The 17599-nt window shown below is 40.3% G+C and overlaps 1 protein-coding gene across 1 annotated transcript in view; it reads right to left on the bottom strand.

The window, feature by feature from the left end:
* man1a1 (mannosidase, alpha, class 1A, member 1) overlaps positions 1-17599 on the bottom strand; it is a 489484-nt gene that overhangs the window by 285979 nt on the left and 185906 nt on the right. The window lies entirely within an intron of this gene.

Raw genomic sequence — 17599 nt, 5'->3', positions numbered from 1 at the left:
TTCAATATACCTTTGATGCAAAAACGTCAACTGTATCAACTTTGCTATTGCGCAGTGAAACCTCAGTTGTTTGTGCTGCCACCATCAGCATTCTTCGTCAGCCAAAAGAACCTTCACTGATAATGGAACATCAGTGGGAGTCATCGTTGACAGCACTTTTTCTTCAATACTTTCACCCTATTGCTAGCAACATCAGGTGACTCTATAAATAACCAACTGATGTTCCGCATCAAAGCTTTTGCTTGCACATCAAGTTGTGTCCACAGACCAGAGCTAGGGAACTGATCAAGTGCTCTCTCAACCATGCTCTGCCCAACAAGCCTCACAATGAAAGTATCATGCATTCAGCACTACTTATCCTGTTAATAACATTTGCACTACACACCAAGATGCTGCTGATATTAAAATGAACACAGAACTTGCAAGTTCAGGCTTCTGAGCTTATGAGCGATGCTAACATGGGATTTAACACCTGCTGGTTAATGGTATCTTGATCTATTTGAAAAAGCTTATTTTTCATCAATGAAAATATCAATTTGCTCTTATAAATAGATCAAATTTACAACTCCTTTGCTATTATTAATATGAAATTAAACCATAAGACAAGCTGTTCTTTTCTGATAAAAGCAAAATACTGCAGATGATGGAAATCTGAAACAAAAACGGAAAATGCTGGAAAAGTTCAGCAGGTCTAACAGCATCTGTGGAGAGAAAAATAAGTGTTAATGTTTCGAGTCCTTATGACTCTTCTTCAGAGCTGTTCTTTTCTGAAACATATATCCCTGAATATGCCTCTCGTTTTCATTTTTGGTAAGCCCGTTGTACAAGTTGGTAAAGTGTACCATCCTAAACAAAGACTGACCAATTTGATGCTGGAGTAAGAAGAGAGGGAAACCCAGCAACTTTCATTTTTAAGAGGAAAACGCTGGTTGGATATAGATCTGATTTTTTTTTTAATTGAAGCATGAGAAAGCAATTGGAAAACATTTTCCATTTACAGAAGACAAATTATGCAAATCTGCACCAATTTTAATCATCTGACTTTACTTTTAATGCATTATGTTTTTCTCAATCCGATACAAAATGTTTTAAAATTAAAGCAACTGTACTCTGCATACAGCAAAGCGCAAGTAGTAACCCATCTTTTGCACTTGTCAGAGGTGGTATGGCATATACACCAAGTCTGAGAGGGATTCAAAGTTTCCATCCTAATAAATATCTCAGAACTCTTTCAACTCTTTCCAATTTGTCAAATTAGGCATTTAAAAAATGGGAAAACAGAACTCTGTAGTAATTATAGTTTTGGAAAATGTCGGACTGTAGCTTTAAGAATAACCCTGTGCTGTAAGATCACATGATCTGTGTAAACCAATGTGTTAGCAGCGCGGGGAACCTCTACAGAGGAGAGTACTTCTTTAGTTATGGAGTTTGATGAACGTGTGTAGTTGCTACTGCTGTCTTGTAAATAAAGCCAAATGTTTCCACTAAGAAAAGTTGTCTGGAGATCAACACAATAACAGTCTCATAACTAAATAAACAATAACAATAAGCAAACTATTTTTCCACTCTATTTTAGTAATTGCTATTTTAAGGAGGTAAGTCCTAATATTTTTAATACAAGCTATGATTGGCCATTTTCTTGTCATTTAGGCAATTGAAAACTGGAACCTTCAGGATGCCTCTTATGCAGCCACATAATTTATTATGTATGAAGCTGAAGCAGCCAGTAAAACAGGAGTAACTAATTGTAAAAAAAATGAAATTACATAAACTTCATGTATTAGATAAAGCACATTAGAGAAACAGGAGGCAGTAAAGTTCTTAAAATCTGTTTCTCATATTACGACTGATTATAGTCGTTATACAATGATGCAAAGTTCTTGAATTAGCAGTAATGGATTATCACAAAAAATTACTTTAAAAGAATGTTTTCAGGTGACCAAATGAGATGTTCACTTAATATTACGTTAACTTTGGCCAGTGATGGGTTGAGCACTTCATTTATTTACAGGATCCAATGGCTGACTGAGGAGAAGACTGTCACATGAACAGACACGAAGGGGCATAATAGGAAAAAAAAGGACATTACCTGAAGTTAGAGTTGGACCATTCAGGGGTGAGGTCAAAAAGCACCACTTTACACAAAAGGTGTGGAAATCTCAATCTTTCTGCCCCTCTGAAAGCTATTGAGGCCAGGTCAAATGAAAATTTTAAAACGGAGATGGGCAAGATTTTTGCTATACAAGGGTGTTGAGGGATATGGAGCAACAGCAGCTATATGCAGTTAAGACACTGATCAGCCATAATCTAAGTGAATTGCAGAACAGGCTCAAGGGGTTAAACAGCCTACTCTTATTCCTAAACAAGTCACTTCTTAAAGACAATTCTGAGGTGATTTTTTTTAAAGTTCTAGATAGTACAGGATAATGATCAATACACAGAATAATGCCCAAGTGAACAAATCCTATCAATAACCCAATTTAAAAATTCCACATTACTGAGTGAATAATACAGCTCTCAAGATGCTGAGAACTTTGCAGTATAGCTTATGGCTCATGAAAATCGTTCAAAATCAAAAGAATTTGAGAGGGGAATGGTGGTGCAAAATTACAAGAGAGCTTAACTTCACAGCAGATGTCTCAATATTGTCTCCTGCAGACTGCAGAGATTTGAACACCAGGCAAGTCAGAATCAATAAGGACCATAAGCAGCAACTACCCAAACTAACTTTCCAAACTGTTGATGAAACATGTACAATGAGCATTGAGTACAACTATTAGGCAGGCTGTATCATATAAAAGATGACAAATTCCTTTGTAATTCACCACCATAGTAACTAAATATTTTATTGACCTGCATTATTAAATTCATAATTAACATCTTCTTGGGTGCCTTAACTTCACCTTAGTCTGCACTGGAATGCTGCTTTGGGCTGCAGAAGAGTGCTTAAGTTGGAGTTTGGTGAGGAGGGAACGAGGTGATCCTTTGAGTACCATGAGTATGGTGGAGTAAGTATTTACTACTTTTAAAACCTATAGTTTTTAAGGTCACATTTTGCTGTTCATCGTTTGTAAGGGCTATATTCTGTAACAATGAGGAGCAGGGAAGAAGGGCCCTAGAGTAATTCAAATTATTTGATATTAAGTATCTTCTAAAAGGTTTAATTTAATGTCAAGGGGTAAGTCATGGCAGGAGAGCTCAAACTTGTGATGTGCTCCTCCTGCTCTATGTGGGAAGCCGGGGACATTTCCATTGCCCAGGGCCAGCATGTGTGTGGGAAGTGCCTCCAGCTGCAGCCGCTGGAAGCCCAGGATTTGAAGCTGGAGTGGCAGCTGGAAACACTGTGGAGCATCCACGAGGCAGAGTGTATCGTGGATACCACGTATAGAGAAGTGGTCACACCGCAGGCTGAGTCCACAGGCAGGAAGGGAATGGGTGACCACAAGGCAGAGCAAGAGGACTGGGCAGGCAGTGCAGGAATCTCCTGTGGCTATTCCCCTGCAAAACAGATTTACCGCTTTGGATACTGTGGGGGAGAATGGCCTCTCAGGGGAAAGCAGCAACAGCCAAATTCATTGAACCATGGTTGGCTCTGGTGCACAAGGGAGGAGTAAAAAATGTGGGAATGCAATCGTTATAGGGGACTCAATTGTATGGGGAATAGATAGGCGCTTCTGTGGCCGCAAACAAGACTCCAGGATGGTATGTTACCTCCCTGGTGCTAGGGTCAAGGACGTCTCAGAGCGGATACAGGACATTCTGAAGGGAGAGGGGAACAGCCAGTGGTCATGATACACATTGGTACAAATGACATAGGTAGAAAAAAAAGGGATGAGGTCCTAAAAGCAGAATATAGGGAGTTAGGAATTAAGTTGAAAAGTAGGACCTCAAAGGTAGTGATCTCAGGATTACTACCAGTGCCACATGCTAGTCAGAGTAGAAATAGTAGGATATATCGGATGAATACGTGGCTGAGGAGATGGTGTGAGAGAGAGGGTTTCAGATTCCTGGGACATTGGGACCAGTACAAACTGGATGGGTTACACATGGGCAAGAATGGGACTGATGTCCTAGGGGGAATATTTGCTAGAATGGTTGGGGAAGGGTTAAACTAAAATGGCAGGGGGATGGGAACCTATGCAAGGAGTTAGAGGAGGGGGAATCAACGACAAGAACAAAACTCAGAAAGGGGAATAAGAAAAGTGATAGGCAGAGAAATTAAGGGCAAGAATCAAACTTGGCCTCAGTGAAAAATAGTGGGAACAGGACAAGTAATGGTAAAAGACAAGCCTTAAGGCTTTGTGCCTTAACGCGAGGAGCATTCGCAATAAAGTGGATGAATTAACCGCGCAAATAGATGTAAACAGGTATGATATATTCGGGATTACGGAGACATGGCTGCAGGGTGACCAGGGATGGGAACTGAACATCCAGGGATATTCAGTATTTAGGAAGGACAGACAAAAAGGAAAAGGCGGTGGAGTTGCATTGCTGGTTAAAGAGGAAATTAACGTAATAGTGAGGAAAGATATTAGCTCCGGCAATGTGGAATCTGTATGGGTAGAGCTGGGAAACACTTAGGGGCAAAAAACATAAGTGGGAGTTGAATATAGACCCCCAAACTGTAGTGGTGATGTTGGGAATGGCATTAAACAGGAAATTAGAGATGCATGCGATAAAGGAACATCTGTAATTATGCGTGACTTTAATCTGCATATAGATTGGACAAATCAAATTAGTCACAACACCATAGAGGAGGAATTCCTGGAGTGTATATGGGATGATTTTCTGGACCAATATGTTGAGGAACCAACTAGAGAACAGGCCATCCTAGACTGGGTATTGTGTGATGAGAAAGGAATAATTGGCAATCTAGTTGTGCATGGCCCCTTGGGGATGAGCGACCATAACATGATAGAATTCTTCATCAAGATGGAGAGTAATGTAGTTAACTGAGACTAGGGTCCTGAACCTTAATAAAGGAAGCTATGATGGTATGAGGCATGAATTGGGGCTACCATGGATTGGGAAACGTTACTTAAAGGGATAGGCAATGGCAAACGTTCAAAGAGCGCATGGGTGAACTGCAACAATTGTTTATTCCTGTCTGGCGCTAAAGTAAAACAGAAAAGGTGGCCAAACCATGGCTTACAAGGGAAATTAGAGATAGTATTAGATCCAAGGAAGAGGCATACAAATTGGCCAGAAAAAACAACAGACCTGAGGATTGGGAGCACTTTAGAATTCAGCAAAGGAGGACCTAGAGATTGATTAAGAAGGGGAGAATAGAGTACCAGGTACGCTTGCGGGGAACATAAAAACTGACTGTAAAAGTTTCTATGGTATGTGAAGAGAAAAAGATTGGTGAAGACAAATGTAGGTCCCTTACAGTCAGAAACAGGGGAATTTATAATGGGGAACAAAGAAATGGCTGAACAATTAAAATCATACTTTGGTTCTGTCTTCAGAGGAGGACACAAATAACATACCAGAAATGTTGGGGAACACAAGGTTTAGTGAGAGGGAGGAACTGAAAGAAATCAGTATTAGTAGGGAAATGGTGTTGGGGAAATCGATGGGATTGAAGGCCGATAAATCCCCTGGGCCTGATAATCTACATCCCAGGGTACTTAAGGAAGTGGCCCTAGAAATAGTGGATGCATTGGTGGTCATCTTCTGAGATTCTATAGACTCGGAACAGTTCCTATAGATTGGAGGGTAGCTAATGTAACCCCACTATTTAAAAATCAAGGTAGAGAGAAAACAGGGAATTATAGCCCAGTCAGCCTGACTTCGGTAGTGGGGAAAATTCTAGAGTCCATTATAAAAGATTTAATAGCTGAGCACGTGGAAAACAGTGGCAGAATTGGACAGAGTCAGCATGGATTTATGAAAGGGAAATCACGTTTGACAAATCTACTGGAACTTTTCAAGGATGTAACTAGTAGAGTTGATGAGGGGGAGCCAGTGGATGTGGTTAGTTGGACTCTCAGAAGGCTTTTGACAAAGTCCCACATAAGAGATTAGCATGTAAAATTAAAGCGCATTGGATTGGATATAGCGTATTGAGATGGATGGAAAACTGGTTGGCAGACAGGAAACAGAGTAGGAATAAACAGGTCCTTTTCCAAATGGCAAGCAGTGACTAGTAGGGTACCCCAGGGATCGGTGCTGGAACCCCAGTTATTCACAATATACATTCATGATTTAGATGAGGGAAATAAATGTAATATCTCCAAATTTACAGATGACACAAAGCTGGGCGGGAGGGTGAGCTGTGAGGAGGATGCAGAGATGCTTCAGTGTGATTTGGACAAGCTGAGTGAGTGGGCAAATGCATGGCAAATGCAGTATAATGTGGATAAATGTGAGGTTATCCACTTTGGTAGCAAATACAGGAAGGCAGATTATTATCTGAATGGCTATAAATTGAGAGAGGGGATTGTACAATGAGACCTGGGTGTCCTCATACACCAGTCGCTGAAGGTAAGCATGCAGGTGCAGCAGCCAGTAAAGGCGGCAAATGGTATGTTGGCCTTCATAGCCAGAAAATTCGAGTACAGGAGCAGGGATGCCTTGCTGCAATTATACAGGGCCTTGGTGAGACCACACCTGGAATATTGTGTGCCGTTTTGGTGTCCTTATCTGAGGAAGGATGTTCTTGCTATAGAGGGAGTGCTGCAAAGGTTTACCAGACTAATTCCTGGGACGGCGGGACTGACATATGAGGAGAGATTGAGTCGGTTAGGATTATATTCGCTGGAGTTCAGAAGAATGAGGGGGTATCTTATAGAAACCTATAAACTTCTAACAGGACTAGACAGGGGTGGATGCAGGAAGGATGTTCCCGATAGTGGGGGATGTTCAGAACCAGGGGTCACAGTCTGAAGATATGGGGTAGACCATTTAGGACTGAGATGAGGAGAAATTTCTTCACCCAGAGAGTGGTGAGCCTGTGGAATTTGTTACCACAGAAAGTAGTTAAGGCCAAAACATTGTATGTTTTCAAGAAGGAGTTAGATCTAGCTTTGGGGCGAAAGGGATCAAAGGATGTGGGGAGAAAGCGGGAGCAGGCTATTGAGTTGGATGATCAGCCACGATCATAATGAATGGCAGAGCAGGCTCTAAGGGCCTACTCCTGCTTCTATTTTCTATGCTTCTATGTTTCATCATCTTCATCTGTTTCCCTTAGGTTCCCCTTCGATCCAACTGGGCAAATGTTCACAGTAACAAACTAGCCCTAATTCATTACTAACTGGCAATCTCTCGCAGGGGGCTGATGCGAGGGCTAGAAAATAGGAAATCTTCTCAGCATAGGATAATCAGTTGAGATAATCAGAGACATTTAAGTTATATTAAACTGGACTCAACTCCACTTTGGAGAACTTGGGTAATGGGTGCTGAAAATGTTCAGTTCCCTATCTTTAATATTTCTCACCATGATGAGTATAAAATTTAATATATATGGGGGAAGAAAAGCTGGTCCAGTGAGAGAGGACTGTAGGAAATAATTCAATCCAAGTTTAATGGACTAATAAACCTCTCAAGCTTCACTCTTGCAGTATTTGAAGTAATTTGGAGTTCTGATTGGATTGATGTCTTGTAAACCAGTTATAACTGTCCAATATTTTCAAAGATAAGTTAAAGCCCATCCTATTTCATTTTTAACTGATGAATTAAGTTAACAGCTTATAAAAACAAATAAGTTATATGAATTTATGAACTGGATATCCAGGTACTGAATGTACAAGGAGCTCTCAAAAGTCGGTTCTTGATGTCACATCTGGTTTCATGATGGAGATTAAATGCACAAGTTCAACAATTAAATATGATTATTGCAAACCTCTTCTCTTGGTCAAAAACCACAAGTCTCTCTTTTCAAAGTCATCAATGCATATTTGCATTGGAACTGCATGCTTAAAATGAAAATCTCAGGTTATAAGCAGGAAAGCTTCAATGTTACTTTTTTTTAAATTACTTATTTTAAGTTCATATTGTGGGCATTACTGGCAAGATTGATAAATATTGCCCATCCGTAACAGCCCTGAGAATATGGTGGTGAGCCTTTTGTTGGTGAATTGATACAACTAAGTGGCTTGCCAGGCCACTTTAGAGGGTAAGTGATGTGGGGCTGGCACTACACATGGGCCAGATAGGATAAGGACAGTAGGTTGCATTCCTCAACAGACATTATGAAGTCGTGGGATTTTAAGATTTTTTAAAAAAACCGATGGCAGCTTTTTATTTGCAAATTGCATATCTTCTTTGAAAATGTATTGTTACAACCGGGATGGGAGGAGTGCACGAATTATCAAGCCCCACTATTCCACAGGCCGTACCATTCATTTAAATGTTTAATTTTCTCACTGAAACGGCCAATTGTGTTCCTATACCTCCAGTACCCAGAAGAAAAGAAATTCTGACCAGGCTTCTTTCAAAAAGAAAATTCAACGATTAATTTATTTGAAAACAAAACCTCTTTTAATAAGTTGCAAGCACTAGTTAACACATAATTTTAATCAGGAAGTATAACTATCCATCTCTTCCTGAAGAATTGCCCCAGTACACACACAGACACACACACAAACAACCAAAGGACAAACAGAGTCTCTCTGCATAGATGGGCTTTGGAGGATGGGCATTATAAAATAAAGGATAAAGATTGCAAGGTCTCAACATTGTTGACCTGGCATTCTCTCGTGTGCAGCCAGGCCGCAGGTCCCGGTGTTGTCTGGAAGTTCTCACCAACTGGTCTCAGCTTTGCAAGTCCAAATGCAGACTAGTTACACTCAGATGAGGGTGCTCTGGCTACAGGTTGATAGCCCCACACAATTTTGGGCAAGGTAGAGGGAGGAAGCCAGTCAAGGTAGCCTTCCTTCCTCAGCTTGTTCTCCAACAAGACTGCCTTCAAAACAAGCAGGTTCACAACTTCAGTTTTTTTTCTCCCTCCCATGTGATTTCCAGCAGGTTACCAACCTTCCTTTTCAGTATTCTTTTCCATCAACTAAAGCGATTGCAGTTCAAAAACAAACAACCAGATCGTCCTCAAGTACCATAAAGGTCGTGATTTCTTGGAAGAAGCCTGCTTGCTGACAGTTCAAAGGTGAACTTATGACCTTCTTTTAAAAAAATCTCACATTAGCATCCATATGTCCAGATCATGCTATGTCCTTTCATTTTGTGAAAGAAAAAAATCAGACTCAAGAGATATGATTCTAACAGTATTAATGTGGGAACAAAAAAAGGCAAGTATCTTACTCATTAATATCCATTTTAAACTAAGCTCTCCTAAGATTTCAACACACTTGTGCCATTTGGAATATGAATATCCAACAGATCCAAATAGCTTCTCAGCGGGAGCGTAGAGTAACTCCTGCAATGCTACAGAGTTGCAGGTTAAAGGATTTTGTGTCATCGCTATTCACACCAAAAAAAAAACACTGGTCTACTGTTTTAAATTAAATTATCTGTGTTTGCTCAGGGGTAAAAATTAACTCTTTGACAAGTGGAAAAGTTATTTCCATTTTACAACAAGGAATAAAACACTATATAAATGCAAAACAAAAACAGAAAATGCTGGAAAAACTCAGCAGGTCCAACAGCGTCTGTGGAGGGAAAGACAGAGTTAACGTTTCGAGTCTGTATGACTCTTCTTCAGGGTTCTGAAGAAGTCATACGAACTCAAAACATTAACTCTGTCTTTCTCTCCACAGATGCTGTTGGACCTGCTGAGTTTTTCCAGCATCTTCTGTTTTTATTTCAGATTTCCAGCATCTGCAGTATTTGGCTTTTAACTATATAAATGCACACCTGTTGTATGTCGTCAAAACACAATGAAGCATTACACATGTAATTAGTTACTTTTAGTGATACCCACAAAAATAGGAACGAGCAGTGTAAAAGGGTTAACATCAGGAGCACCTGATACTTATGTAACTACTGATGTAACTATGATGCAATGTCACATGATTAAGTAACTGAGGTCTGGTGGAAAGCAGAAGTACAACCTCATGTAGCTATACATAGATCTGTAAATAAACAAGAAAGAATGTTTTTTACAAATAAGTCTATGGTAGCATTCTTAGGGTAACATGCAAACCCTAAAGAAACCCCATCTAGACTCTGAACTGGAGACGAAACATGATGGCAGTGGACAGAGTGTAAAGACCCAGAAAAACTCCGAGAAGACCGCAGACCTGAAAGACCTTGGAAAAAGGACAAGAAGAAAAAAGATTGAAGACTCACCTGAGAAGAGAGCATTGTGGGTGCTGCAGATGCAAGCAGACACACGACCCAGAGTCCAGATAGCAGTGAATACAGATCACCATCTACAAGCCAAACTACTGAAGCAGCAAAAGGTCCAGAGCTTAGGACAAGCACACAGTCTACACTGCCTCTCCCAAAACCATTCCAAACAGCGGGAGGCTTCCAACAGGCTCAATGCTGGGATGATTGGAGGAAGAAATTCTCCAGATACAGAACAGCTTCAGGTTTGCATAAGGAGGGACAAATGGATCAGGTCATACTTTATGCAGTAAGGGCTACTGCAGGTAATGTAACAGCAAGGCAGGGAATCGATGAGGCTTCAAGCTCATATGACTAAGTCTTCCAGGCATTCGATGCACACTTCAGTGTTTGAAGAAGTTAAGCGAAATTTAATAAGAGGAAACAAAAACCAGGTGAATGCATGGGTTCATTCATAAAATGACCTGTACAGACTTGTGGAGAATTGAGAGCACGGGATCCTCAGAGATGAATTAATAACGCAATCGTATATTGCAGTTGGGGTCTTATAGGAAACCTTATCACCCTCTTATAAAAGACGGATGATTTAGCTCTCGTCAAGGCAGTACAAATAGCATGACAGACTGAGCTTAGGAAGCTAAACAGAGCAGTTGTTCATAGGGAAAGTGATATCCCTTGGAAAAGGATGAGTGAAGTCATTCAATATGTCAGACAAAAAAAGAGAAAGCACACAGAAGCAAAAACCCATGAAATCGGGAGCCAACCACCATCTTGAGATGCTCTCGGTGTGGCAGAAAAGTGGTGAAGTGGGAAGAATGCCCAGGAGGGAGAGCTGAGTACCACAATGGTGGAAAGTTCAGACATTTTAAGATTGTCTGCCGATCTAAAATTCAAGTGGCTCCCGGGAAGAAAGAGAAAATAACAAGGCCAAGTCAAATCCAAGAAGTCGAAGAGTCGCTGAAAAAACAAATAACCCCCCTTGGATAAGTTAACAAAACAGGAAATAATTATTGGAGCATTAAATTAGAATTTGATGGTCACCCCACGCAATTGAAGCTAGATACTGGCACAGGTGTTTCATTATTATCTGATCAAGTAAAGTGACTTAAAAATATCACATTACAGCCATACTCCATTCAGTTGCAAGGTCCAGCAGGGACTACACAAAGTAACAGGCCACCGCTTGGCAAGATTAATATATAAGGATAAAAGAAATTATTGAACTCCTGCATGTCATACAGAACCAGGAGTCATTATTATTCAGCGGCTTGCTTGCTGTTGAGGCCATTTTACAAGGGTTGATGAAATTGCCGATGAGTGGTCCAGTAATGCATTGAGAAATTAACTTTCATCCCTGTTTTCAGGCTTAGGAAAGCTGAAGGCAGAAATGTCATGTAACCTTAAGGGCGGATGCTAAGTCTATGTGTCTCTTCACAGTGAGGAAAGTCCCTCACACTCCGGGAAAAAAATCATAAGCAAGACTGAATGTATGCGACAACAAGCGGTCATCTCTCCAGCAAACATTCAATGAAGTGGTATTCTGGAATGATCACAGTACCAAAATATAATGGTCCAATTAGAATCTGCATGGATTTGACCCAATTAAACATGTCAGTAGAGTGCGAGATCCATCCGATGGCATCAGTGGATGGAAGTCCTGCCAAATTAGCAAAAAAACACCCCCTTCACAAAATTAGATGCTAACAGCAGCTTTTGGCAGTTGCCTCTGGATAAAATCTCTTGTAATATCTTTTCCGTGGCTGGTAAGTGTTTAGTCACGAGTGCAGTATATGCTTCCACTTTCTCAATAAAATTTAAATCTTCCAGTTTGACTCTTTCCACAGATATTCTTGATAATGCACCTGTTGTCTCATCCCATTGCTAACAACTTTTATCACCCCGTTTGGTCTTCATTGTTTTAAGGAAGTTACTATTCGGAATGGCTTCTGCACCTGAGATATTCCAAAGAACGATGTCTCAGATCCTGGAAGGCATGAAAGGAGTGATACGTCAAATGGACAACATTCTTGTACACGGTTCATTGAGGGAACAACATGACCGTCAAGAGAGAGCAGTCCTCAAGGTTCTACAAGAAGCAGGTTTGACATTCAACAACAAATGTGAATTTGCAAAGCCTATGCTAAAATTCTTCAGGTACATTGTGCAAGCTTCAGGAATTACTGTCCACCCACAGAAAACCAAGAAAATTCCTACAGTCTAGAACCATCACAGAATTACAAAGTTTCCATGGAATGATCAATCAAGTAGGCAGGTTCCTAGCAAACTTGACGAAATCAACAAGCCATTACGACAGCTACCAAGTCAAGGTCAACAGTGGTGCTGAAAATGTGGACAGAAAAATGCTTTTCACAAGATCAATAATCTCCCAATTTCACTAGAAATTCAAGCACATTACGATCCAGAATTGACAACAGTTGTTGCAGTTGACGCATCTACAGGCTTGGGCACAGTACTGATTCAAGTTCAGAAAGATGTACAAAGACAACTAGTTTATTACTCCTCAAAATCTCTCTCAGGCACAGGAAAGGTATGCGATTGTTCAGAAAGAAGCATTAGCAGCCACATGGGCCTATGAGAAATTTTCTGATTATGTCATGGAATTAAAGTTTAAGATTGAAACCAACCACAAACTGTTGGTTACTTTTCTTAATCTAAAGGAAATTGCAAAATACCATCTAGAATTCAATGTTTTAGACAGAGACTGATGAGATATGATTCAGTTACTGAGTACGTTCAAGGGAAGTGCTAGATGACAACAGATGCATTATCAAGAATACCAGTGGAAGGAGTCAAACTGGAAGATTTAAATTTTATTGAGGAAGTGGAAGCATATACTTCACTCATGACTAAACACTTATCAACCACGGAAAAGTGATTACAAAGGTTTAAGCAAACACAACAGCAGGATGACAAATACATTCAAATAAAAGAGTATTGTCAGCACAGATGGCCGGATTATACTCCTAACATCCTAGCACTTCGCCAATACATCAAGCAGCGAAAACATCTAACAATCATTATGATTCCTTAGTTTCTAAATGACAAGCTAGTCATCCCAAAAACACTTCGACTCAATATTTTCCAGAAAATCCATCAAGGTCACTTGGGAGTAGCAAAATGTCAAGCAAGGGCCCAGCAGTCAGTCAGCCAGGCATCAGTCACTCCATTGAAGAGCTAATCACAAAGTGCCTTATGTATGCAGTGAATAGGCAACAGCAGAGCGAACGATTGGCACCCTCCACTTCTCCTTCGAGGCCATGGCAGCACCTGGGAATGGATTTGAATTTAAAGGCAGATTTTTCATCATCATCGATTGCTACTCCAGGTGATTTGAAATGAGTCAACTTCACAGTGTCATGGCAGAGACAGTCATTACATCACTAGATGGCATCTTCATGACACATGGCATACTGGACGTTCTGGTGTCAGACAAAGGTGTTCTAATGAACTGTTCCAAAACTTTGCGCAGGAATGTAGTTTCATGCATGTGACTAGTTCGCCTAGATAGTTTGAAAGGGAGAAGAATGCGTCTAAGACTAGTATCTTAAACTTAAATAAGGGCAACTATGTGGGGATGAAAGCTGAGCTAGCTGAAGTGGACTGGGCAACTAAGCTAGAGGACAGATCACGAGCGAAGCAGTGGCAAACATTTAAGGGGATATATATCTCAAGAGTATTCAGAATAATTTATGCCTATTATAAAGAAAAATTCTAAGGGGCGGACCAACATCCGTGGTTAACTAAAGAAGTTAAGGAAAGCATTAAATTTAAGGAAAAAGCAACAACTCCCAGAATATAAAGAGCGGCAGAGAATGACTAAAAAGTGAATCAAGAGTAAGAAATTAGAAGCTAGCTAGAAATGTAAAAACAGATAGCAATCGTTTCTAACTGGAAGGTTATTTGTAAAGGAAAAGAAGTAAAGTGAATGTAGGTCCTCTAGAGAGTGACAGCAGGGAGTTAATAGTAGATAATAAGGAAATGGCAGAAGAAATGAATATTTTGCTTGTGTGTTCACTAGAGGATACAAAAAACATTCCAGTAATAGCTGCAAATCAGGAGGTAAAAGAGAGAGGGGAATTTGGTGAAACTGAAATCACAAGGGAAACGGTACTGAGCATATTGATGGAGTTGCGAGCTGGCAAGTCTCCAGGTCCCAATGGACTAGGCAAGGGAATCAAAGGTTATTGGGGTCAGATGGCAGCATTGAAATCGAAACACATGATGATCGGCCATGATCTTATTGAATGGCGGAGCAGGCTCGAGGGGCCAAATGGTCTACTCCTGTTCCTATTTATGTTGTGTTTTTATGTCCTCAGTCGAATGGAGAAGCAGAAAGAGGAGTTTCAACAATCAAGGAATTGATTTAAAGAAGAACAACGATATTAATTTAGCCCTTCTTAACTACAGAACCTCACCACTAAAAAACAGGTTCTTACCATCAGAACAATTGATGGGAAGAAAGCTGCAAACATAGCTTCCAGCTCTACAACAAACATGACAACCTAATATTACTTCAGGTGATCATGAGAGAGTCAGGAAGTGTGAGGAGCAACAAAGACAGTTAAGCTCATAATTTCAGTTTCAGGCACAGAGCACAAGACTTGAAAGTACTACAGCCCGGGGAGAGAGTATGGAAATGAGATCAACAGTGATGATAGGTTAACCCTGCTTTTTTCTCTACAGATCCTGCCTGACCTGCTGAGTTTTTCCAGCATTTTCTGCTTTTATTTACTCCATATTGGAATTCACACAGCTGGAATAAGTATTTGGAATTGTGCAGTTTTCTGAACCAAGTACTTTATTTCAGTGAAGACAATTCAGAAAATGGGTGTGTTTTCATTAGAGTAGAGAATGTTCAGAAATTTGAGGTGTTCAAAACCATGACCAGTTTTGATAGAGTAAATAAAGAGACATTTTCCAATAGCAGAAGGATTAGTAACCAGAGGACACTGATTTAAGGTGACTGGCAAAAAAACCAAAGGAGATGTGAGGAAACATTTACATATAAAAAGAATGAGTGTTTGTGATCTGGAATAGACTGCCTGAAGGAGTGGTGGAAGGAGATTCAATTTTCAAAGGAGGATTGGGTAAGTAAATGAAAGGAGAAAAAAAATGACAAGGCTCTGGGGTAAGAGTAGGGGAATGGGATTAATTAGATACCAAACAGAAGGCATAATAGGCCAAACTGCTTCTTTTTCTGCTGTATCATTCTATTGTTCTATGATGTCAAAAGAATGCAACTTAACATTGACAAAAGTAAATTTGAGATTTCAGTGGATTATAAGTGAGATCACTAGTTCTACTCAAAATTGAAACATTAATGCAGAGAGCCCCAGCCGAGGTGTCAATATCATATGTATGAGGCTTTTACAACAGCAAGTCCCAGAATATATAAGACTATTTTCTTTAGCGTCCACTGCTAACAATGCTCTTGCTGCTTGCTGGAGTCATCTATAAAGGTATTTTTCCATGACTGTCATTGTAATGTCTTGATTATCAGGACGGACAAGGGCAGCAGGCCCATGGGAACACCAACTAAAGTTCCCCTCCAAATGACTCAAAATCCTGACTTGGAACTATATCGCTGTTTCTTCACTGTGGCTGCGTCAAAATCCTGGAACTCCCTCCCTAATGGCACTGTGGGTGTACTGCTGCTCATCACCACCTTCTCAAAGGCAATTAGGGATGGGCAATAAATGTTGGCCTAGTCAGCGACGCCCATATCCCGTAAATGAATTTTAAAAAACATTTGCAATTATACAAAGCATTAATCGGTCTCTGATTTGCCATTTGTTACTTGCACAGCAAGAGAAGCAGATTATCCTGCTATCAAATACTCCAAGTGGATTTGATGGAATGTGTTTTTTAATCTATACTGGATGCAATTACAAGATTGATTCAAAAGATTTTAAAAGATTAGAAATTGAATTTCTCCTGCTTTACTCAAGTTACTTTTACATTGTTTCAAAGGTAGCGTTGTAGGAGGTCAAACATCTTGGGAAGGGAAGTTGATGCAATATTGCATTTCTTGTAGCTGATGACTGTAAACAAATCGAAGCTCTGTATTTAAGGTTGGAAAGCGCCTCTTCAACAGGACAAAGTTACCTCTCTTATTGCCCCTCAAAAACATCAGAGTCTAATAAATTTAATAAAACATTGTGCAGATTTGTACAAGGACTTAGGATTTTTAGCACATTGGCAACCTTTCTCAAATGAAACATTAAAAACACCGATTAATAAGCATCTACAATAAAAAGTAGTCAATTATGACCTTTAAGTCTCTTGTCATAAGAATCCCTGTGGAAGGAAATAGCCCTGTAGCAGCTGTTGATAGAAGTCTTCCTTGAATTATGGAGAATGGTATTGTTTGTACTTGCATAGAATGTGACCCAAGTATAAAACAAACCCCCATAACTTTCTAATAATTGAGGTCAGTTATTTTAGAAAAAAAATCAAATTTCAATGGCAGTTGCACTTTTATACTCAATCATGATGAGATAGTCCACAAGTTGTCATGCACACTCCCAGCATAGGAAATGTTTGTAGCTCTAGAAACTTCATTGGGAGAACTTTTATATTTTGGGCAGCCAGTGATGATATCAGTCAGAAAATCAGGCACTTTGTGGGGTTTTGTTACATTGAAGGTACTATAAGTTGCTGTTTTTGTCTACAGCCTTTGACACAGTTAAACACACCATTCTCCTCTGCTTCTCCATATCATCCAGCTGGACAGGACTGCTCTCACCTAGTTCCATTCTTAGCTATATAACACTAGCCAGAGAATCACTTGCAATGGTTTCTCTTCCTGCTCCCATGCCTTTGCAACTGGTGTCCTCCAAGGATCTATCCTTGGCTCTATCTATTTCTCATCTGCAGACTGCTTCTCGTCAACATCAGCCCAAGGCACAAAGTTAGTTTCCACATGTACAGTGATGACACCCTCATCACCATCTCTCTCAACTCTTCCAGCATGACTAAATTATTAGATTATTATCTGACATCCAGTACTGGATGAACATAAATTTCATCCAATTAAATACTGGGAAGACTAAAGCCAGGGTTCAAAACTTGAGGGCAGCAGGCAAATCACCCTTAAAAGCCTGTGGGATATCAATGACTGGGGGCAGAAAATGAGAGAAAAGTCATCCCCCACCTGCCCCGCCGTATTTGGGAGAGTCAGAATCTGTGAGGAGCTGCTCCTCCAATCACAGATTCTGTCTCTCCCATGCTTGCTGCTCCAGCTTCTTCAATCACAGCGTCCCTCCACCCCGCTCTTGTTGCTCCTCCAGAGACATAATTTACGACTGAAGAAGCAGCAAGGGCGGGAGGTTCT

The sequence above is a fragment of the Cetorhinus maximus genome, chromosome 5 (genome assembly GCF_964194155.1).
Source record: "Cetorhinus maximus chromosome 5, sCetMax3.hap1.1, whole genome shotgun sequence".
Classification (NCBI taxonomy): Eukaryota; Metazoa; Chordata; class Chondrichthyes; order Lamniformes; family Cetorhinidae; genus Cetorhinus; species Cetorhinus maximus.
This window is presented reverse-complemented; position numbering and strand designations above follow the sequence as displayed.